The sequence below is a fragment of the Leptonychotes weddellii genome, chromosome 12 (assembly GCF_054177405.1).
Source record: "Leptonychotes weddellii isolate Sample4059 chromosome 12, ASM5417740v2, whole genome shotgun sequence".
Lineage (NCBI taxonomy): Eukaryota > Metazoa > Chordata > Mammalia > Carnivora > Phocidae > Leptonychotes > Leptonychotes weddellii.
Window position 1 is genome coordinate 8096513 of NC_138380.1, and position 24001 is coordinate 8120513.

The window sequence follows — 24001 nt, forward strand, 5'->3', positions numbered from 1 at the left end:
CGTTTCTGGTTTCTCTGTTCTATTTAAGCCGCCTAGGTAGAAAAATTTTTACTAAGTTTCCTAATCAACTTTGTCCATGAACTTACAGGATCAGTGAATTTCATACTTTGCCAACACTTATATGCATTTCCTTAACTTCTAATTTAGGAAGCACATAAACACACCTTATGTAAAAATAAAGTCTTTCTATAAACTACCGCCCATAGCTTAATCAGTTATTAGTCAATTTACTTTTTTTACATCGTGACCATTTAAATATAGTTTTCAAAGAATCTCTAATTAGCAGGAAATAGAAGGTTAACTACAGTAAAAACAAAAAATTATACTAATGTATTGCTTTAAAATTAAATGGGATTTACAGGATATCATAATAAAAGCTTAAAATATATTTAAGTATACAAAAGGGAGACTAGCAACCGAGAAATAAGTGTTATTCCATGATGATAACAGAACAAAGGGTCTATTATCCAAAAAAAAAATTATAAAAGAAATGAATTATTTCTTTCTTTATAGTCAATGATTTTAGGAAAATATCTACTTTCTACTTGTTTCTTAGACATATAGGTTAGAGATCTAAAAATTATTAAGTAGAAAAATGTAAAAGGTAAACTGAATGGATCCATAAAGATCATCTAATCTATATTCATTTTTGGTCCAATATGATAGTCACAAACCACTATTACCACCAAGCATGTGTAATAGAGCTAGTTCAAACTGAGAGATTTTGTAAGTATAAAATATACTCTGAAGTTGGAAGACTTAATTTTAAAAAATCAAATATTCCACTAAATTTTTATATTGCTTTTATGTTCAAATGATAATATTTTATATATACTAAATTAAGTAAAATGTATTCATAAAATTAATTTTATCTTTACTCAGTTTTGAATGTGGCTACTAGAAATTTAAAATCACACATGTGACCTGCATTATACTTCTACTGGACTGTTGAATTTTAGTGTCTTCAAAATTTACAATGTAAGCCACATAACAAAGTAAGTATGAACGTCTCACGGAGACCTGATGGCAATTTTCTTAAAGTTTTTAAATAATTAAAGAAGGATATTGGGGAACTGTTGACCAAAATGTAAGCATCATTCTCAAGGAATAGCTGTCAGAGGTCTTTCGTTGTCAGAGTCCTCCTATGGCTACCATGATGTCGTCTGCTCATGAAAAGTCTTCTAGTGAAGACTGCAGGAATTATAGACAGAGGAGTCTCACTGGGACAGTGGAAACCTTAATAGTTGGTCGATACAACCAAGATGATGTGTCTTTGGAGGTCTGACACTTCTCATAAAGTTCTTTGAGGAAAAAAATACTATATAGGAAGGAAAAGTATATTGAAGCCAGGTAGCCTTTCTACAAGTCTCTTGATAGACTGTCATCATAGTGAGTCTCCTTGGTAGTGAGTGGGAGAGCAACAACACATAGGTAATTACTGGTTTAGATGCAAGAACGAAGAGTTTGCAGCAGAAAAGGACAGATGCCAGACATGTAAGTGGAAGAAAAATTGTCCCAGATATAAGTGATGGGTGATAATCTCATTTAACCTGAAACAACACTGAACAGTATCATTTAGGACATGAACTGAAGAAGGCACATCACAAAAAAAAAGTGAGTTTTACAAAACAATAAATTCTTCATTCAGATTAAGGAAAGGCCAAAGTAATGGAGAAATACTTACATATTTTTCTTTGTGTAAGGCAATGAAAGCAGGTAGGGGGGAAGGATGGGGTGGGGATGGTGTGATGTTTTAAAAGGGTGATCCAAGCAGGTCCCATCTTAAGCATCAGTCTCAAGTTAAAAGTCATGATGCTTTTTAGAAAATAGGAATAATCTCTAAAAAATATTTTTTTTTTAAAGATTTTTTTTTTTTAATTTATTTGACAGAGAGAGCGAGAGCAGGAACACAAGCAGGGGGAGTGGGAGAGGGGGAAGCAGGCTTCCCGCAGAGCAGGGAGCCCGATGTGGGGCTCGATCCCAGGACCCTGGGATCATGACCTGAGCCGAAGGCAGATGCTTAACGACTGAGCCACCCAGGCGCCCCTCTAAAAAATATTTTTTAAATCTCTTATCACTGTCTGTCTTGGAGTTCTCTTGGAGTTCTCCTTTGCTTATTTGCTTAAAAAATAATAATTAAGGCCTGGCAAAAAGAATGGAATACCGCATAAACTCTGGCCAGATTTCCTGAGAATACTCCTTGCTCTTTTATGTTCCTAAACCATTGGTAGTAGCTCTCTTTAATACTTCCTTTAAAATAAAAAAATAAGTTGAACATTCCCATTCCCCCCTCTTTTTTTAGGTTTCCAAAATGTTACTTATCTCAAGGGAAGTATCTTTTCATATTTTATTGTCTTTCTGACCTGAAAACTAATTTCGCCATTAACCCTGTGTGCACCAAGAAAGTCCAGGTTAGCTTATCAGAGAGAGGTTATATCATTCTATAACACTATGAATATAAATCACATATGTAATAATAGTAATAACTATTTTTATCAAGTAATTATCCTACCTACTAGGGACTCTTCCAGGCTCTTTTTAAAAATATATATATATAATTCTAATTTAACCTGCACAACACTATTAATCTTATTATTGTCAATTTAAAGATCAATAAATAATAGATTAAGTATTGTATCCCAGAACAGGCTGCAAACAAGAGATTTCGAAATGAGACTCCTAGCACATGAAGGATGGTTGCTCAGGAGATGCATCCAGTGAGCTTGCTTATTTACAAGATGGTCCAATTCTGACATTTGTGTTTGCAGCTATTACTCTAGAGAGCTCAGCATAAAGCTTGGAGCCCTTATCTGGTACAACAATGATGACCTCTTATTTTTGTGCAAGAAAGTGTTAAGCACATATTTGTCCCCCTGACTCATCTATGAATAAGAATACTCTTTCTATGTCATAACGAGCAGGGAACAGGGAAGTTTGAACAAATTCTCATAGTGAGACGTCTGAAAGGTGATTTTGCAAACAAGACTAGTTCTGTTTGGCCTGAGGACTGCACAGGTCTGCCTGAGATGCCAGGCAGGGCAGGTCGGCTTGAGCACAGGGCTATCTATGCTGAAGGCAGCGTGCATATGAAAACCACTGCCTTTGGGTAAAACCCACCTAAGTTTTATGAGACGGTGTAATTTAAGTCATGCGTTCTCTTGCCTAGTTTTACCGGCAGCCCTTCCCATTGAAGGGAGATACAGCATACAAAAGAGAAATTTCCACTATTACTCTGAAGCATCTATCTTAAACATATATAAGAAGTGTCCTTCATGGAAAATTGTAAAAATTAGAGTGCCATAGGATTCCTATTTCAGTAACCATGCATCTGCTTTCTTTCTCCTCAGATATTTCCAACAGTAGTCCTCAATTACTTCCATATCTGAAGGGGCCACAAATTTTAAGAAGTATTAGGTATTTTTTTCCCTTCCACAGCATTTCTACAAATAATGGAATAAAATATTTTTCCAATGAACGCCTTAGTGGTTTATTAAATTTTAAAGCAAAACACATAAACAGCTTTGCTTATAGATTCACAAGTATCATTTTAATACTCCTTAAAATCATTAAAAGTTTTATTGGCAATTCTGCTTCCATTTTTGATGCTCTTTTAGCTTGTTTTAAATTCCTGATTCAAATCCCAGAGGTTGGAACTTTCTCATTTGCATTAATATACTTTCTTCTTAAACATATAAGAGACTCACTAAATTAATGTGTAAACAGCATTGGGGCACCCGGGGCTCAAGGCAAGAACATAATTACTCTGGAGAGAGAACATTTTCAGAACATATTCTAATTCAAAATAGGTTTACCTGCTAATGTGCTAACAGATGACTAGCACCATTTCTAGGAGCACTACTTGACTTAATATGTTCAGAGACCAGACTTATGTTGAAAATAACTGAGACCTTTTAGGGTCTAGATTTGCAGGAATCAAGATTATTTTGGAAGGAGATACTAATTAGGAGGGAAATGAGACCATGTCTCAAAAACAGGATTTATAATATGGATGCAGTCTGAGATAATAATAGGATGTTGCAATCAAGTTAACTACCTTTACTAATGCTGAATTTACTGGGATTTTTTGCCCTTGACTCTGAAGCTGACAATATCTACCTAGAATATCACAGTCTTTTAAATCTTGCTATACCTTAGGCATCACCACACCTCACTCCAAAATCGAACACACAAATAGGCACAAGACAAAGCCAGGCTTCATATTTAGACACCCACACGTCCTCCGTACCTCTCAGACTTGAATCTTTTCTCCCCTGCCGCATCAAGTCTTCCAAAACTGCTCTACCTGGGCGCTCCCCATGTTCCAGATCTTTCCAATCTCTTGATTTCCTTATATATATATCCTTCCCCCCAACGACCTGCTTTCTGCTAGGAGACAATTAATCTGAAAATAAACCAATTTAAATGCGTGAATGGGTATGTAGAGTCCACATATTTCTATGTGTGTTAATTTAATAAGTATTATCTGAAGATGATATATTTTTCAGTAATCATAATTTTTTCTCAATTTTAGCAGTGCATAGGACCCACCTGAAGATCATAATTTAACAGGTATAGAACCTTTACTGGACATAAAAATCACCTGGAGGTCTTGTGAAGTCTCAGATTCCCAGGCTCCACCCCCAGAGTTTCTGATTTGCTAGGTCTGGGGCAAGGCCCACCTTTCTACAGTCCTAATATGTACTCAGATTGTGCTGTGGCCGCTGGTGGAGGAAAGCATGCTTTGAGAACCACTGGTCTGGAGTTAAATTTACGAGATCTTCAGCTGACTCCTATATTAGCCAGTATTATGATAAACTTTTCTAATCACATGTAGGAAGTCCTGTAGTGGGCATTCCTGAACTAAGCCATGTTAAATGTATTTGTTGTTGTTCTTAGGGACAGAAACTTTGTTTTTCTCAAAATGTAACATATATTACACACTCTACTTAGGGATAATTCTGTTCACTTGTACATATTTCTTTTTTTTTATAAGATTTATTTAATTGAGAAAGAGAGAGAGAGAGAGATTGAGAAAGCTCGCATGAGCGCAGGGGACAGGGGAGGGCAGAGGGAGACAGAGAATCTTAAGCAGTCTCCACACCCAGCAAGGAGCCTAACGTGGGGCTCGATCTCACAACCCTGAGATCATGACCAGAGCTGAAATCAAGAGTCAGCTGCTTAACCGACTGAGCCACCCAGGAGCCCCCACCTGAACATATTTCTTAACCAACTACTATTTTCTATTTTTTTTTTCGCTTTTTGCATTTTATTGGCTCAGGGGAGGGGCCTCCTCCATGTCACCAGGGGTGCTCACAAGTCCTTCAGCCACTCCAAGCTTGGGCCCTGGGGGTCCTGGAAGTGGCTGGGCATGTCGGGCATGTTCCCATCATCTTGGAGGGGCACTGGATAGTTGTAGGGCATGGCCTGGTTGATCATGGTGGCATATTTGGTGAAGGGGCTGAGGGTGGGCAGAATTAGAGCGAGGCCCCCAATGGTGAAGGACACAACCAGCACCAGCTTCTTGGCCCAGGCATCCTTGAGGAAGGTGGCGAGTCTCCCGGCCATCTTGGTCGCAGCGGCCCTATTTTCTATTTCTGGACAAACTTCTATACCATGACCAAAAAAATCTCTGATCTATAGAAGCCATATCATCTTAGGTATGTGAACAAAAATTATGTACTAGGCTTTCTTCAAAGAGCTCGAATGTTTTAATTTCATCACGAAATTGATGGCAAATAGATTGAAATTTAATTTTCAAATGCAGATTGTATGGATCCATAATCACAATATTCACAGTGGAATATTATGACATTATAATATCAGGGTAGCACATCAGGAATCTTATTTTCAGGATGACCCTTGGATCTTGTGAAAAAAATTGTGAAGTCCCATTTGTGAGTGAGAGACAATACCTCACAATCCCAAAACCGTCAAATGTGAATAAATGCTGCTTTAGCTATGGGGTAGGCCAAGTACAGGAAATGTATTCACCTTACCACAGAGAAGACAAAATAACACCAGCTGATCAGCAGAATAAAATGCATGTGAGGGGCACCTGGGTGGCTCAGTCGGTTAAGCCTTTGCCTTTAGCTCAGGTCATGATCCCAGGGTCCTGAGATCAAGTCTTGCATCGGGCTCCCTGCTCAGCAGGGGTGGTGGGGTATCTGCTCTTTCTTCTCCCTCTGCTCCTCCTGCTTGCTTGTGCTCTCTCTCTCTCTCAAATAAATAAATAAATAAATAAATAAATAAATCTTTAAAATAAAAATACAGGGGCGCCTGGGTGGCTCAGTCGTTAAGCGTCTGCCTTCGGCTCAGGTCATGATCCCAGGGTCCTGGGATCGAGTCCCGCATCGGGCTCCCTGCTCTGCGGGAAGCCTGCTTCTCCCTCTCCCACTCCCCCTGCTTGTGTTCCCTCTCTCGCTGTGTCTCTCTCTGTCAAATAAATAAAATCTTTAAAAATAAATAAATAAATAAATAAAATAAAAATACAAATAAAAAATGCATGTGAGTGTAGCACTAGATACTTTTTGATGAAGATCTCTGACCATGGAATGAAAAGCTAATCAGTGTGGTGAAGAGTGAGTCATATGAGGCTAAGGAAAAGTAAATGAGACTTTTGAGAATCAGTAATAACTCTGAATAACAGTGTCACAGTCTTTGATGGTTCCTAAATATGAGTAGTCTGGGGAAACAAGTTCTATAGCATATTTATTTTATTACAACTTTTTTCCCCATCTTAGTAACTTAATTTTAATTGAACAAAATTCTTTTTTTTGAAAGATTTTATTTATTTGAGAGAGAGAGAGAGAGATTGAGAGAATGAGTGGGAGGAGGGACAGAGGGAGAAGCAGACTCCCTGTGAATCAGGGAACCCGAGGTGGGACTCCATCCCAGGACTCTGGGATCATGACCTGAGCGGAAGGCAGACACTTAACCAACTGAGCCACCTAGGCACCCAACTAAAAAAAAAAAAAAACTTAAAAAGAAATAATTTTAATTATTTGTGCAAAAACCAGGCTACAATCTGACCATTTTAGGGGAAAGTTAAAAAGTATATATATTACAATTTGTTGAGAGAGTGGAAATTTAAAATGTAAAATCACCCATAGAAAAAAAAGGGCGGGGGAGAGGATTAATATTGAGAAATAAAGATATAAGTGGACATAGAGCTTATAAAATAAATTGGAAGGAATCAATAATTTACACTAAAAGCCTTTAAAAATACCCAATAGGTTAGAGGCAATGTTTGAGGGACAAATGAAAATAAGTGGCAGAAATTTTATTAGCACATGGCACGCTTGAGTGGCTCAGTCGGTTAAGCATCAGACTCTTGATTTTGGCTCAGGTCATAATCTCAGGGTCGTGAGACTGAGTCCCAGGTCGGGCTCCATGCCAAGCATGGAGCTTTTGCTTAAGATTCTCTCTCTCCCTCTCTTCCCTCTCCAACCCCCCTACACTCTATCTCTCTCTCTAAAAAAAAAAGAAATTTTAATAGCACAAAAAGACAATTTTTTATACTTATATCAATTATTTTGAGTAGTATATTCTATAAGAGAGATATGAGGAAAAATACTCGTCTCATGACTACCCAATTGTAGACCCAACAATACACTTCATTTTATACAAAGGAACAAACTTCACTGAAGCTTGTAATCTGTACTGTCATTATTAACTCAATGAAAAATTTTACTTTCTCTTGACCAGCTGACTCACACAGATTTTCATTCTAGGGAAGAGAATTAAACTTGTTTATTCACAGTTAATTCAAATGGATCTGTGTTATTAACTGCATTCATTCAACACATATCACATTAACATTAGATAATTCTTCTACAAAGAAATGCATAAGCATGTGCCCTGGCCTTAAAGAGTTTTGAACCTGGCAAAGGGAACGATATATTTGCACAAATACCTTCAGTAAGGCTGCATCGGATACCGATGATAAGGGACAGGAAGGAGAGAATCTATCCCACTGAAATGATCAAGAAATAGTTTACGATGGAGATGCCTTTTCAGCTTAACAGTAAAAGATGGAAAACATGAAGTGTAGGTCAACATAGCAATAACACTTAAATCTGGATACTATCCCAAGGGATTTTTAGGTTCTTTGAATGTTTCTGCATTTTCTGTTTTCTTTTTTTATTTTTTAAAGATTTTATTTATTTGACAGAGAGAGACACAGTGAGAGGGAACACAAGCAGGGGAAGTGGGAGAGAAAAGCAAGCTTCCCGCTGAGCAGGGAGCCTGATGTGGGGCTCGATCCCAGGACCCTGGGATCATGACCTGAGCCGAAGGCAGGCGCTTAACGACTGAGCCACCCAGGCACCCCAAGATCATATAACTTTTATATAAGTATTATCTATAATGATAAAGCACACATAAAATATAATACAAAGTTGAGAGGAAGAAGATTTGTAATATTACTCATTCTAATTATTCTAATTATCACTCATTTATATTTATAGGCAGAATACTACTAATTATATTAATAATAATTATACCAAAATAGTAAATGGTTGAATACCAACAATGCATTTAGCATTTTAGCAGATTTATAACTGCAATCAGGTCTGCTTCCAAAAATGTATATATAAATACCAATGCTCTAAGTAAATCAGAGATTTACATCGAAATTGATCCTAGGGAATAAAAAAAGCTGATGATATTACTGCTCTCCATATTTCACTTTTCTCAAGTCAATTTGAATATGTATGCTCAACATATATGTTGAGCATTAAACTAAATTCTATAGATTGATAAACTGTGGAAGAAGTCAGCTCACCTCTAAAACCTTTTTCAACAACATTCATGACAGATAATCACTGCCTTCTGCCTGATCACCAGCAGTAAGATCCCACCAACTATTTCACTATGCCAGTTTTTCAAGAATGCTCTTTTTAAAATCCAAGTTACATCTACCATACTTTGTCCCGAGTTCTTTTTGGGGGGTTTTAGTAATAATAGCAAAAATAATATTTAAGCATAATTACTATCATATATCTATCATATTGCAATCTTCAAAATATTTATGATAATCCCTCGTATCTCTCTAAGTTCTTGGCTCCACATTGAATATCTGTAGTTGATTTTTGCCATAACTTGGCCTTGAGACTCTTACCATCTTAGATTCCATTTTTGTGTATAACTCATAACTAGATTAAGGTCATTAGTATAATTTGGACACTGGGAAACACCACAAGGTGTCTAAAATTTTGGCCTTTGGAGTCAAATAGTTAGATCTGATCTAGGACAAGTCGCTTAACTTCTAAGTCCATGTCTTCACTGGTGACTTGGAAATAAAGTGATAATTAGTAGTACTACTAATGATTAATAATAATAATGATGATGATACCAGCCAACTGATAGTATTAGGGTATGGAACAAATACAATAATACATGAAGCACGCAGCAAAGTCCCTAACCATATAGAAGGATGAAAACAAATATAGAAATAAGACATGGTCCCTGCCTCCATGAAGCTTTCACATTAGAAAGGAGACAAAGTCATAACAAATAATAATGTAAAGTAGGATTACTGGAGGGAAGTTATAGCAGCATTTAAAAATTTATGTATTTTACTAAATAAGATTTACTTGTACATTTCTCTAAGTGCAGAGCCCCATGCTTGCATAGATATGTTTTAAGATTTAAGTTATACAATGTGGTTCTATTTTCTCAGACTTTTAATGCATTTGGAAATTGAAGACAGTGGCAAGATTACGTTGTCATATGAGAAAGACTAAGGAGACAGGGCATGGGGATCTAAAAGACTTCCAAGTTGGAATCACCCTTGTGATGTTTATAATATTCCTTAACTCTTTCATAATATTGTACAATCTTTAACACTTCAAACTTGAAAATTTTCATCTACACTCTCTCTTCCATATTATTTGGAACATAATGAACAAGACTCCTGCCAGGAATGATTCTTAATAGATCCTCTGTAACATTTCTTCACCTCCTGAAATAAATTGTTCTATCTTGTGTATTTCCTAATCAGTGAAATTTCAATTTTAACTACAGAGGGCAATATGTTTATTTAATATTTAACACTGGTATGACAAAAACTTTTGAAGTGGTGATTTGTCAACTGCAATGAGAATAAGAGATCCGTCTAATTAATCTCCTTTTCAATATCAAGTTAACTTTTTTTTTTTCTGGAAATGTAAATTGGAGATAATTGGAAGTCATGGTGTGAAAAATAGAAGCAGTGTCTCCTTGTGTTCTTTACTTTTGCTATCGTTGTATCCCTTGTTTCCCTCTGCACATACGGTGAACCCTTTGCAACATTTGGTGCTGTTGATCACCTACATATGCTTTAAACAACCTCCTCCCTCAACATCTAGGGTCTCATTAGTCTTCTTGCTTTCACATCTTTCCAGGGAATATAGTCAAAAGCTCATTCTTTGGATCTTAGTTCTTTTCCCTACATAACCACATATAATCTTAGATTCCTCTGTGCAAATTAATATAAACCTTTTTTTTTTTGCCTCCAACACAATTTCCATGCTGTGCGTATGACATATGTCATGCATAACACTTCAAATTCATTATTTCCTCCCCACTCCCAACAGTTTTGAAACCATTCTCTCCATCCCCCAAAATAAAACATTTGTCTTCACCTCCAAGTTTCTGTTGATTTTTGCTTTGAATGATTTGCATATCCATCTTAACTCTTTTTGTTTTCCATCTTGGCTCTGTCTTTAAAATTATAGTCACCACTTCACTGGCTACAACTTTAGTTCCTTTAATGCTTTGATCTTGGAATTTTGCTGTGTAAGGGATGAGATACATATAGAGGCAGTGGAATTTTCCTAACTTTCCACTTGCATTCACACTATTTCCTATGTATGCAGGTACCTTTCCATTTGTATTTGGGCATATTTCCATTCTGTTCCTTTGTACCAGTACCTTACTGTTTTATTCACGGAGTCTTGATCATATGTTTTAATAGCTTATAGAGCTAACCATCCTTCATTGTTCTCTTTAACAGAATTTCACTAATTATTCTTACAAACTTATTTTCCCATATGAGCTCTAAAATAAATATCTCTAGCTCAAAATCCCTATTGATTTGCTTTTTATTTCAGATTAATTTAAGGATGGATTAGTACAAGAAGAACTGGCATCTTTATAATATTGAGTCTTTCTATTTGCAACCATAAGATTAATCACAAATTAAGAGTGGTAAACAATTACATTTTTATTTTCATATTATTATTAGCAGTAGAATTTTATGAACTATTGTATTTTCAAATTCTGCCTAAATGTTTGGGTGATGAAATGACCATTGCAACTGTTTGCACAGAAATCACATAAATACTTTTTACATTTAAGCCAAAATCTATTTTTCATATATGTGATTTATCTGTTGTGTGATATTGCAGGATCTCAGAAAGGAGTAGTACCCACTTCCTAAGTTAAACTCATGTAAAGAGGATTCATGTTTTCCTCAGCTTAGGTTTAGACAAAGAATACAATAGCCACTTTGTGTTTATATTAATGCTTCTAATATTGGGGTGTTTGGGAAATCACGGGGAGAGATATAAAAAAAGGAAACATTGAGAAAATTAGTTTTTTCATATCTTAAACACTGTTAAAATAATTTGGGGAGGTAAATTTTAGTTTCTTAGAGAGCTGAATTTTGCTAATCAGTATTACAGCATCCCAAGAAGGGATTTAGTATTCAGATTGTTCTAAATGTGAAATCTCAGAATACTGTTCAGATATTGCATAATTAATATACCCCTACTAACACTTTGTAAGAAGCTGGCTTTCAGCATTAAAGATCAATGAGACATTTATTGACCAGATACTACATGTCAGGTACCAAGCTAGGTTTTGAAAATGCAGAAATTAATAAGGAAACGTGCACCATGTTTCCTTTCAGGGCTCACAGTATGTGGTAAAGATACATAATTTGTGATACAATATAGCAACACAACAACAGAAGTATGAAAAAGGTACCAAATACATAATACATATATATACATACATCCATGTGCAAATATGAACAAGATACTATAAACAAGTATTTTAGGGCTGATAACTTTTGTCATCTCATCTTTTAAAATTCTGACTGCATGTGCAAAAAATGAAAAAAATGGAAATAAAAGTAGTGTTTTGTGAAGTCAATCAGTTATATAACTAGTTTCTAAATTGAGTACTGATGAGAATGATAACTATGATTATTTAAATATATTTTTAAGTGGCAATACAATTTGGTCAAAATGCAAATCACATATTTACAGTATGAGAATTCTAATAAAAAGAAAATTTCCATATATCTGTTACTGAACATGGCCAGGTAATCATGAGTGCCCTAGAATTAGCAAGCATTTCCTCAAAATTGACTATATGGAATGTTGTTAATGAATAGTTGAGAATCACTTGGACATTTAAATACCTCTTTAATGCAAGTTGTGTGGGAGAAAGAAATGTGTCTAGGTTGCAGGCTTACAAAGAGAAAATGCTCTTAAAGACAAATGGTAGACCCCTTACATGTGCTTAAGGTCATTTTACTCCCCAGGGAAAAGTTTCTGAAAGCATAAGGAAATTAATGGGTAAATATAAATCTATATAAATCAGCATTTTACACATAGTTTTACAGAACATTGTCAATAGTATAGAGTACCAAGCAGTAAATAATTACTTGTTTAATTAACTCATTCACAAAATTATTTAGTGTCTATTAGATTCTGGACATTACTGTAACATGAGTAATTCGGCGGTAAATAAAACTAGTATCTAGGTCACTCAGTCTAAATTTTGTGTGGGACAGCTCACATAGTAATCAATAAATTGATCATAAGCCAGTGTTGTGAGTTCTGTGGAAAACATTAAAGCAAGGTAAAAGGTAGAAGGATCATGGGGTGGCAAAAAGGGAAGTCCACATTTTTATGTATAAGGTGATCAAGGAAATGGCCTGAATTGAGGAAATATTTGAGTAGATTGAAAAGGAGAGAAGCAGGAAGGCAGGTGGATAGTTCTAGGCAGAAGAAAGAGCAAGTTTGAGGTAGAACATGCCTACCAAAAGGGAGAATGGTAGACAATGAGATCAGAGAGAAAAGAGGGGAGCCAAACCATTTTGAAACATTGGGAGCCATCCTAAGACTTGTGGCTTTTATTCTGAATAAGACACTAAACAGTTGGAAGGTCTTGAGTAAATACATATGACTTATTATTATGGACATATTATTGTCTATGACTTATTAATAGGACTCATTATTGAAGGATCATTCTAGCTAATATATTGAGCATAGATTATCAGAGTAGAGGAAGGGTGGAAGCAAGAGAACAGTTAGCAAGTTCTTGTATTAATTTATAGTTGGGAGATGATGGCTGTCAGGCCAATGGTGTTAGTGCAAGAGTGGTAATAAGTAATTAGATTCTGGACATTTGAAGGGAAAGATGATGGGATTTTCTGATGTGTGATCTATGACATGTTGGAGAAAGTAAGAAGTCAAGAATGATTCCAAGATTTTTGATCAGAGCTAGAAGATTGCAGTTGTCAATGACTGTGATAGGGAACTTCTGAGGAAAAAGATTCTGGAGGACTGGAAGAATTTCCACTTTTGGCACATTCCATTTGAGAACTTTAACCATGAAATAGAGAAGATGTCATTTGGATCTGGAAGTGTGGAGTTCAGGAAAGAGTTCTCGGTAAAAGTATATACTTTATCCTCAGAGTATCTATGGTATCAACAGGCCATGATCCTGAAAGAGATCATCCATAGAAGGATTTAGAGAGAGGAGAGTCTGAGGATGGAATTCTGGGGCACTCTAGAATTTGGAGATACAGAAGTTATCTGTGCCTTCACTGGGAAGTGAAGTGGATGAGGAAGGGGTTCCAGAAGTCAAATGAAAGTATTCTAGGAAAGAGACTGGCAAGTGTGTCAAATATTGCTGATAGATCAATACAACAGCAATGTGAATTGACTGTTGGATTTAGCAGTGTGAAAATCTATTGGTAACCTTGACAAGATCTATTTTGGTAGATTAGTGAGGGCAACAGCTAAACTGGAGATGTTCAAAAAATAATTGAAGGAGATAAAGTATAGACAGTATAAATAACTCTCCAGGAGTTTTGCCCTAAAGAGGTGCAGAGAAAACGGCAGGAACTCAAACTCAAGTTGTCTGTCAAGTCAATGGGGCTTTCTAAAAAATCTTCTTTGACCGTATTTGAAAGGAAAAATGATAGCATGTTAGTATGGCAGTGGAAATGATAGAGTAGAAAGGCATAAATGGAGACCCAGGAAAGAGAAGAGGCAATTGCCATACTGATGTTTTGAGTGGGTGAGTGGGATGGGACCCAGTGCTAAGGGCCCATTTAAAATTAGTGGCTGTGAAACACAAGGAGACTAGTCATCAAAGATGTGTGTTTTTCTCCAAGATGGCTTAGTTGCCTGTAAGAAGGACCAGAGTAGTCAGAGATTGAATCTAATGTGAGTTGAGGTTTATCCAGGTGAGTGTGACAAAGTGAGAACACACCCATGACCAACAGCATGTGATTTGAGGGAAGGCAAACAATCATGCCTTAAGAAGGCTGCAGTGTCCTTCAAGGGAGAGCCAGGAGTCAGAGCTCAAAGATGAACAGAACATTAGGAGTAGAGGGGATTTTGTTCATGGCTATGATTTTAGCAATTTTGTGAGTGAATATTTCATAATTACTGCTACACTATTTATTATTTTATTCTATCAAGACTAATAAATAACAACAGCAATGTGAAATTAGCATAACAGGTTTCCTCAACATTTATCTATATTTTCCAACTTTATTTATATCTCAATTAAAAAGCAATATTCCTAGAAATGCCATTTTCAGAGTCAAAACTAGTTGTTCAGTTTTTAATTGTGAAATAATGTCTTTCAATTATTTGTGAGTCAGAATGTTCAGTATAAAGTGGAAAGACAAAGGACTAATGGAACAGTGCATGAATATTATGTAAAACCACCAACAAAAAGTAAAAATTGAATTGTAAATATGTGTGACAAAATAATTAATTTGTATAATTAAGGCTCATGGTTCTGCTAAATGTATTCATTTTTTAAAAATGGTCATTAGGTACTATCATGTATTTATTTCATTTCTATAGCTAATATTGAGATCATTTTCTGTGGATACGTAACCAGAGGCTACATGCTCATGAATATTACAGCAGGTGTTCCTTCATAAGAGAGGACACTAAATAATCCTTAAAATCTTATCCAAATCTATAATTCTATGATTATGATTTACTTTCAAAGCCACGCCCTCTGTGAAGTTCCATCAAGAATGTTTTGAGAGTTCCTTAATGAGAATAAAGCACTTCTCTGCTGGAGTAACATTTTGTCCTTCTCCCTCCAAAGGAAGGTAGGCCTTGTTTCATGGTTATTTTGAAAGTGTCTTTGGTATTAGCATGAGTTCATTCAACCTCAACATCTACTCGCTGCCACTTGCCAAACTATGGACTAGGCAGTAGGGTTGAGGATAGTAGTTGACTTTTTGGAACATTTTCATCATGTTAGACAGAGTGCCAAGGACTTTCTTTGCAATATTTCATTGAATCCTCATGGCATCTTTATGACATATTCCATTTTAATAAGCATGTTACGAATGAGGAAATAGAGACATAAGGAGGTTAAGTTACTTGCCCAAGGTCACACAAGTTGGTAAATGATACAGCTCATATGCAGATCCATACTGGCTAGCCCCTAAACCACTATGTTACAGTGATGAATAGGACCATCATGGCTCACATTAGCCCCCTCGTCAATTTCTTTTTCTTTTTCCCTCTCTTCTATGTTTTTTTTGATTGAATGTGGCCAAAAATTGTTTGGAAGAGCTCTTTTTGGGTTATAACTGCAGCCACATTTGTAAAAAGTGATGGTGTTTATAGCTTAGCCTCATCACCTCAGTCTATGTACTCTTTTTTTAATCATGATGCTTCTGATTGCTGATTACTTGCTCTTCTGCATGTTGCTGTTTCTCCTCATTATTACACAGCCTGGTGCATAGCCAGGCATTCTGCTCCCATGTGTCCTTGTAGCATTTCACCCCGTGTTAGCTTGTCATAAAACAGGTGGTTTCCTCTTACCATCCATCCACCTAATATGTCCTATGGAATTGTCTAACTAAGATTCTACACATATTGTTATATTCTACGTATAAAAAATCTGAAATCTGCATGGATATAGATTGAATACATGAATATACTGCAAAATTAATACTATCGTGGGCGCCTGGGTGGCTCAGTCGTTAAACGTCTGCCTTCAGCTCAGGTCATGATCTCAGGGTCCTGGGATCGAGCCCTGCATCGGGCTCCCTGCTCGGTGGGAAGCCTGCTTCTCCCTCTCCCACTCCCGCTGCTTGTGTTCCTGCTCTCGGTATCTCTGTCTCTGTCAAATAAATAAATAAAATCTTAAAAAAAATTAATACTATCGTGATTCTATAGACTGTTCTGGAGCATGACGCTACATTGGTACATGACCTCAAGGAGTTGAAGACATTGATCAACTACTTGGTTTACCCACAATCATCATAAATTTAAAATAATCCAATGAAAACTTTCAGTGCTACAATGCCAAAGAAAAGAAATGGTTTTAAAAAATGTATCAGTGATAGTAAATTTGCTTTGTATAAAGGCTTTAGCAACCACTAATCACACCTGATCAAGTTAAAAGTCTGACATAAATCAATATCCTGTAAAACAGCAAAGATCAACTACATCTGGAGAACGGCTGTTGAACCAGGTTATAGCCAGAGGTACGTCCAGAAACAAAGTTTTATGTATGTATATGAAATTAGGAAACCATTTTATTGAGTGGCATTAAAGGAAGATTTAATATACAGTTGACCTTTGAACAATGAGGGGGTTGGGGGCACTGATCTCCCCCCATGCAGTCAAAAATCCATGTTTAACTTTTAGCTCTCCCAAAACCCAACTGCTAATAGCCTACAGTTGCCTGGAAGCCTTACCAATAATATAAGCACAATTACCACGTATTTTGTATGTTATGTGTATTATAGCCTGTATTCTTCCAATACAGTAAACTAGAGGAAAGAAAATATTATTAAGAAAATCATAAGGAAAATACATTTATAGTACCATACAGTATCTATCCAAAAAAATCCCATGTATAAGTGGACCCGTGTAGTTCACACCCATGCTGTTCATCGAAAGACTAGGTTAAGTAAACAACTATTTTGGATGTCTTTGATGTTATGAGAATAGGTGGTAGTTTAGGGAATGCCTGGCAGGTATCCTGAATGTAGGCAGTTTTGTGGCTTAGTGAGTAGATTTCCACCTACAGTTTGCAGAAGTGCTCTTGCCAGAGGCTGTGAACAACCGCATAAAATATTTAATATATAAAGTACTATCATTTTGGTCTGTGGATTAGTGGCCATTGGGGGTATGAAATTAATTTACCCAAATCTTTCTGAAAGTTTAATATTTCTCTTAAAGAACAGTACTATTCTTGATCACCATAATTCCACGTATTAAACACTACTAGTGTTTAGATGTGCCTTCTTTGTATATACAACTTGATAACTAGATTGTTAATATGTTTGGATGATTATCTTGAGAGATTTTGATGATTCTCATAACATTTTTTTTTTTAAAGATTTTTATTTATTTTTTAGAGAGCGAGCGAGAGAGAAACAGCATGGGAGGGGCGAGGGTCAGAGGGAGAAGCAGGCTCCCCGCTGAGCCGGGAGCCCGATGTGGGACTCGATCCCAGGACCCTGGGATCATGACCTGAGCCGAAAGCAGACGCTTAACCATCTGAGCCACCCAGGCGCCCTCTCATAACATTTTAAAATAGAGATTTAAGAATAATACAATGAAATAAAATATCATATAGTATGTTTCTTGATAACATTGATCTATACTCAATTGATTTAAAAGACTTATTTATAAGTCAATTAGTAGTCTTGTTACATTCTTGAGGGTGATACTTGGTAGTGTGCTGGAGCCAACTCATATCAGTGATTGCGTGATGCTAAATTTTCAGGAATCCGCAAGCCAGGTGTTAAATGTATCCATCATTAGAAATTACATAGTACTTTTATGCATGTCCTTCAGCTTAATTACATCTATCATATCTCTGTGTGGAGATACCATGTGATGATGTGTCACCGAACATCTCTTCTCAGCCCCAGCATCAGTAAAATCACATTGGTAATTAGAAATCCGCCATGGTGGGAGTGTTCACACTATAGAAATCAGAAAACATTACAAAACGGCACTTTTAAATTTGGGGGGAAAGAGCCAGTTGTTAAACATTTACCAGAATACTATGGCCTTTTATGCATAACATATCCTCTCCTCATTTACTAGAATGGATAGATCAGAGGTGAAAACACCAAAATGCAGAGGATTCATTATTGAAGTTATTTTAAAGTATCTTGAACCACTAATGACTAGAAAAAAGTGGGTATAAAATTCTCTTCATAGCTAATTATTTCTATAAGAGGAACTCACTTTTTATATCCATTGTTTACAAAACAGCTTCTAGAATTCAGGTGATTTTTAAGTTGCTGAGACAAAAATGAAATAAAACAAAACAAAAAACAAGGTTAATGCATTACCTCCAGCATGTCGGTATGCCAATAATCGTGTGTGTGTATGTGTAAAATGCTAGTCAGAAAGTAAATTATAAAGGGGTGCCTCGGTGGCTCAGTCAGTTAACGGCAGGCTTTTGATTTCAGCTCAGGTCATGATCTTGGGGTCCTGGGGTCCAGGGGAGTCTGAAGATTCTCTCCCTCTCCTCCCCCACTTGCACACACTCTCTCACTTTCTAAAAATAAATAAATAAATCTTAAAAAAAAAAATTATATGATAGACAAATAGAGGTGCAAACTACGAACAGCTCTATGAAAGCCCAGAAGAATGGATTATGTATCCAGGTGAGGCTGGAAAAGCCAGGAAGACTTCGCATAAGAAGTGACACTTAAGATAGGTTGTTAGAATAAACAAAATTTCAAAAGGGGAAAAAAGAAGGGAAAGGCATTACAAATGAGAAATAGCATAAGCAGAGATACAGAGAAGAAGAAATGTAGAGGAACCAGTTGACTGTGGTTTTTTTCATTCAATCTAAAATTACTAAGCACCTACCACATGCAAGACATTGATCTTTGCGAGGAAATCAGGGAACCTGTACGCTGAGGTGGCCGAGGGGGTGGTAGTGAGGATTGGCAGATAAGGCTCTACATGTAGACTGAAGTCAGACTTTAAAAGGTGTTGAATATTACTCAGCCATAAAAAAGGATGAGATCATGCCATCTGAGATGACATGGGTGGACTTAGAGGATATTATGTTAAGTGAAATAAGTTAGACAGGGGAACGACAAATACCATATGATTCCATTCATAGAATCTAAACAAAACACATGAATAAACAAACAAAAAGCAGAATCAGAACCATAAATACAGAGAACAAATGGATGGTTGCCAGAGGGTAGGTGTTGGGGGGGGTTGGGCAAAATGTGTGCAGGGGAGGGAGACACAGCCTCCAGATATGGGATGAATAAGTCACTGGAATAAAAGGTGTAGCATAAGGAATATAGTCAATGATACGTAATGGAGATGTAATGAGACCATTGGTTACTATGCTTCTGCTGAACACAGCATAATGTATAAACTTGCCAAATCACTAAGTTGTATACCTAAAACTAATGTAACATTGTGTGTCAACTATACTCAAAAAAAAGGGGAGGAAGGGGGCAGTGCCTGGGTGTATCTGTCAGTTAATCGTCTTACTCTTGATTTCAGCTCAAGCCATGATCTGAGTCGTGAGATTGAGCCCTGAGTTGGGCTCCGTGCTGGGTGTGGAGCCTGCTTGGGATTCTCTCTCTCCCTCTGTCCCTCTCCTCACTCATGTTGGCTCTCTCTCTCTAAAGAAATAAAATCTTAAAAAAAAAAAAGGTGTTGAATACCATTGTTTTAAAAGCATAATAATAGAGCTTTGACTCAAAGAACAGAATCAGGTTTCTCCTTTCAGATGCAAAACTTACATTTAAATGTTTTTCTTCTTAATTCAACCCTACATTCTGACTCCTCCTCTCCATCCTTAACAAGGGAGCCCCAGAAACCTGAAGGGCTTATTCCATACTAACCAGATATGCAATGCAGCTGCTGACTTCCCAACTGCATTCTGGTTACTAATGGCCTGGCCTAATTTAGGGCTGTCCCCATGGATACATTTTTTTAAATTAATTGACTACAGATCAATGTCATCAAGACACACTGATATGCTATTAAGTTCATCAATATTATTTTGAAAACTCTGTTTTAAAGTGTTGTAAGAATCATCAAAATACGTCCAATCATCTAACTAAGAAGTTGTAGGAATGTACCAAGAAGGCACAAGTTCTCAGGGAGAAAGATTCTGAGGGCACCACCAGTCAGAGACCAACACCCAACACATCCACGTCCATGGGCACCAAATATGCCCATGCCAATGAGGGAGGAAGATGAAGCTGGAGGTTTTGATCTGCATCAGGCAGCAGTCCTGGTCTGGGTTGGAAAGGATATCTTTGTTCTAAATGGCAGACTGAGCCTTCTCACACAACTTGGGGGATTGGTTTTTGAGCTTGAGGTTGAAATCCCCCCTTGGTCCCTGTCCCCAACAAACTTTCTGCACCAGAATGTAGGACTTTGGAGGATTTTGTTCATTTTTAATTTTTTTTCATGTACTAGCAGTCATCTCTGGAATGGCTGAGTTCTTGGAAACTGGAGCAACACATGACTTGTGCATATGGTACCAAGACCCAGGCACACAACCGGCAAACACAGCAGCTCTTCTATAGACTCTGGCAGCCAGCAGGAAAGCAAATAGCCGTGCAGGACCTGGTACCACCTGGTCCAAAGACAGGAGTGCAAGCACTAACCAAATATCTATGGGGAAACTCTCCCATGCCAGCCCTGTCCAGATCTTCTGTGAGCCTCTTGTTTTTCTGTTTTCTGGAGACTATTCTCTCATGGATATTCTCTTCCTGGGCACCCATCTCATCCCAGCTGCTACAGGGATCCCCAGCCCAGAATGAACTTTCTCTGCAGGAACCTGGGAGGCATCCAAGCCACAAAGATTTTCCATCCTGCTGAATAACATTGGCACTGGCTTCCTTTTCCCATCCAGACTGCACAATAGCTGGGTTTGAGCTGGCACCATTGACCGAAGCAGGCACCGTGGGCTCAGAACCGGCCACTTCCTTCTCTCCACCATGGCAAATGTTGGGAGGAGATGAAAAATGATTCTATTTTTTTCTTCTTTTTTGGCTTCGACCACTGATGGATGGTGGTACCATGAATGAATGCCGAGACTACTGGAGGAGAAGGGTGAGTTTAATTTGGGGCAGATTAAGTCTCAGGTGGACTCAGAACCTCTACGAGCAAAGATTAGCAGAGAAAATGCAGACTTGGGACTGAAAAGAGAAGACAGGGCTGGAATTATGGATTGGGGCATTTTATTTATTGATGATAGGTTATGCTGTGAGATGTCATTGACATCACCCAAGGGCCAGCTGAAGAGTAAGAACACAAGGGGGCCTGTACCTGGGGGGCAGTTAGGCATCAATATGGCACTGCAAAAGAGGAGCCAATGAAGAAGTCCAAGGCAACACAGTCATAAATGTTGAAGAAAGATGGAAGCAGTGCTTCTTCTACCTAAGAAAGTAAATGTAAAAAGCACGCTAATGGTTCTCTATCCTACGCACCGACACTCATATGTGGCAGCCAAATAAGAGAGTCTGATGAAGATTTTACAAAGAGAATGCCAAAATACCACATCTGTTTTCACAGTTAGATATTCTCAGCCATCCTCTCAATTATTTTAGACATCTTGATAGCCAACGACATAGTTTAACCTACATATTCACAGCTTATTTTTAACCTTTAAAAGTCACAAAGAGTGGCTTTGAAGAATCTATAGTTTTGTTTCTGTGGTCAAGGCCTCAAAGCATGGGAGTACCATCCTTTGGAGTAAGATGGTGGAGTGTTATTGTATTCATTAATTAAACAAATACTTTCATATTCTAGGACCTTTGATAGGAACCGTGGTAAAATGAAAGGCAGACAGGCAACGTCATTACCATTAGGGGGCTTACAGACTAGTTGGGGAGATAAACATTTGTCAAATAATATTACAAATGTTACAAACTGTGTTTTATGAATAATAATGAGGCATCATAAGAGTGTAAAGCAGGCATCCCTGAAAAATAAGAAGTTCTAAATGAAAAACAGAAGTGAACTGGTGAAGTTAAAAACACTACTTGTAGAAGGAACAACCTGTGTTAGGACTCTGGACGGCCTTCTAGAGATTAAAGGAAAAAGAAAAAAAGGTCAATATAGCTAGAACACAGAATAAGAAGACATGGAGGTGAAGGGAGTCAGAGAGCCAGGCAGATGTCAAATCCCATAAGCACTGCTCTCCTTTCTTCCTGGCACACAGCTAAAATGAATTCCTCAGTCTTATTTGTGGTTAGACACAGCCCTGACATTGAGCTCTGGCCAAAGCAAAAATGGGTGAAAATGAGTGAAAATGGCACATGTTTCTTCTAGAATTGGCCCACACAAATCCTTTCTCATGTGATGTTCCATTCTTTACCTTCTTTATCTTCCACCTGGATACAAAGGAACTCAGAGAGAATTTTGGTTCCCCGTGTAGACCACGAACGCATATTCAAATTTCATTTGAGTGAGAAATAAACATGCATTGCATGTGTTCCATTATAGAACTTAGGACTTTTTTTTTTTTTTAATAGCAGCTAGTGTTGTCTTAATTGACATACCTGCTTTGTATGATGAGTATACCTCTATCCACTACCAATTGCATTTCTAGAGAAACAATGATTATATGGCTAAAAAAGAAAAGAAAAACATTCCAATGGCTTTATAAAAAGGAAATGGGAGGGCTTGAGAGTATATGAACTAAAGTAACAGGAGATACTGAAGAAAAGATTCTGTGGTAATCAAATAGGGATGCAGAGGAAGGAAGAAAGACATTGAATAAGGTGACCATCGTGATGGTTAATTGCATGTGTCACCTTGACTGGACTAAGGGTCCCCCAGATAGCTGGTAAAACATTATGTCTGGGTATGTCTGTGAGAGTGTTTCTGAGAGAGATTAGCATTAGAATCCATAGACTAAGTAAAAAAGATCCCCATCTCCAATGGGTGAGCATCAACTAATTCCTTGAGGGCCTGAAGAACACAAATGCAGAGGAAGAATGAATTTGCTCTCCCTGACTGAGACATTCATCTCCTGCTCTCAGACATTGGCACTCCTAGCTCTGCAGCCTTTGGATTCAGACAAGAACTTACACCTTTGGCTCCCTTTGTTTTCAGACTTTCAGGTTTTGATGGAAACTACATCACTGGCTCTTCCGGGCCTCAGGTTGCAGATGGCATATTGTAGGATTTCTCAGTCTCCAGAATCATGTGAGCCAATCCCCATAATACATTTCTTCCCAGATGTCACTATATACCCTTTTGGTTGTGTTTCTCTAGAGACTAATACACTGACCTCTAAGAATTATGGTGAAACGATATTTTATAATTGAACTATGAAGAGGTCAGTATTGTAGATAATTACAAATTCTTAAATCCAGCAACTAAAACATATGGCTTCATGTCAGTTTCTATAAAAAAACAAAACAAAACAAAACAAAAACCCTCACATTATTGTTGGTTCAAAATTACATAAAAATATATTTAAAAATTATATATCCACATACAGATGCATAGATACATGTACCTGTACTCATACATATAAATAAACACTTGTAGGAATTTTCTTTTGGTTAAAAATGTACTTCAGGGAATATATCTTGTAATGAATAAAAGGACAGTTTAAAATGTTTTTGTCTTTCTACTCATGAAGATGTAATTCTTGGTATTCCAAAACTCAAGTAGGGTAATTAAAAAAAAGTTCCAAACTTATAAAGTGTAGAATGAGTGTTGCACTCTTCTAATTACCTACTCTAAACTCATACATTTAAGATGTATGTGGTCTTTCCATA

General features: G+C 37.1%; 1 protein-coding gene and 1 pseudogene across 1 annotated transcript in view; both read right to left on the reverse strand.

The window, feature by feature from the left end:
* CNTNAP2 (contactin associated protein 2) overlaps window positions 1-24001 on the reverse strand; it is a 1739191-nt gene that overhangs the window by 1353978 nt on the left and 361212 nt on the right. The window lies entirely within an intron of this gene.
* LOC145716386 (NADH dehydrogenase [ubiquinone] 1 alpha subcomplex subunit 3 pseudogene) lies at window positions 4934-6039 on the reverse strand (annotated as a pseudogene).